Below are 1,859 nucleotides of genomic sequence, written 5' to 3' on the forward strand. Positions count from 1 at the left end.
AGCTACTGCCATTTTGAATGATACCTTGTCTTCAGTGCTGTATAGAGAAGGACTGCTGTTGATATAGAGCTAGTCTCAAAGTAGAGGTGGGATATATGCAGTGGGTGGGATAAAACACTATCTTACTCTATACTATCTTAATCTATATTATCTTAATACTACTATCTTAGAGGAATGGGATGGATTATAATGGGTGAGGGGTGGAACCACACTTACATGTAGTATGGTAGAGGTTAATTAGCTCATTTAATTTACATAATAAACCTGAACATCTATGATAGGAACATTTACTCAGTTGAATAATTGCATCATCCTTTGAATTAAATTGCTTTTATTGTTGTACTGATCATTTTGTGATGAGCTGCTAATCTATTGGAGTAGCTTTACTGAGTGCATTTGAAGCACCACTTTATCTAGAACTGAGTTTCTTAATGTAATATTTATTTTAAATACAATCATCTAGTAACTACTAATCTCAGTTCTGTAAGCTCTACTCATTCAGTCAGTATAATGTACTACAAGACTAACAACAAAAAACAAAAGCCACACCAAAGCTGAATATTTCTAAAATTATTAACTCAATAAAAACATAATTATTTGTTACTAATAAACATGACAATTCTAAATATAAAAATTATTGTTATTGTCTGTGTAAATTAAGTTTTCACTCATTAATGTTTAGTAGAGAACACACATTCATGTACTTTAGAATGTTGCTTCTTTGATACACACTGCATAAGGACGTATGTCATTACTGGATTGTGTCACATAGTAATCAGCTCCATAGCCAGTAATATCCTTTGGTATTATTTTACTATTCCTTATATTTACTCTATTCTGTATGACAACTTTGTATTTTTTGCCATCCACTTCAAGTGGATCTGAATGTGTTGCAGCATGATCAATATTAGGTGAGAGTAATGGCCTTGGCCAAATTTAGCATCAGCACTACACTTGTCTCCATCATATCCTCCTGCTATCTTTATTGAAGCTATCTCTTTTGTTCCATGATAAAATACTGGCCATTCTCCTGGTGATCTTTCAGTACGATGGTGAGGAGTTTCGAACCAGATGTCATTCTCATACTGTCCCTTTACTTTTAACGCTACCCTGTTCTAACCGTACAATCGCCTATAAGGATACCCTCCTCTTTTAAATACCCTCCCATCATCAGTGAGGTGAGTAAAGTCATCATCAAATGCTGGGTCTAATAACTCATCACTTATAAAGAGAAATGAACACTCTCCACCATATACACTATCTACAGCAAATAATGTTGCACCCTCAATACTACAATAACGTGTAAGAGCTCTATTTGCTTGCTACTGAAGAGTACCCTAGTGAATGAATAGTAGATGAAAATGTGGATGATACATGTAGCTTGAATATTCTTTTGCCATGCCCCACATTGCATCTTCTATTGTTCCATTTGCATCCACCATCACAGTTAGTGAGCTTTCATCTAATCCAGCTATAATTATCTTAGTATCTCATGCTGTGGTTTCTTTATATAAGGATTATCAATATATGAATAACTATATATCAACATCGAGCGTCATATCAATTCATATGTCGCATCAGTTATATTGTGTCGTATTTTTGCAAATCTGATATTCTAAAATTAGAATATCAGATTCTAATTTTTTGCCAGCAAAGAGTAGCCTAATGTAACTTGGGTCTGTAAAATATCGATATTCTTGTGCAATATCCCATTGCAAATCTTCTACTGTTCCATTTAAATCTATCATCCTAAGTAGTGTCCTTTCCTCTAATCCAACTATATGTATCTCAGTATCTTTATTTAGTACATGCTGAGGTTTCCTGATATAAGGATCATCAATATGTGGATTACCAACTGT

This window comes from Amphimedon queenslandica, unplaced genomic scaffold, assembly GCF_000090795.2.
Source record: "Amphimedon queenslandica unplaced genomic scaffold, v1.1 AMPQUscaffold_11342, whole genome shotgun sequence".
NCBI classification, from domain to species: domain Eukaryota; kingdom Metazoa; phylum Porifera; class Demospongiae; order Haplosclerida; family Niphatidae; genus Amphimedon; species Amphimedon queenslandica.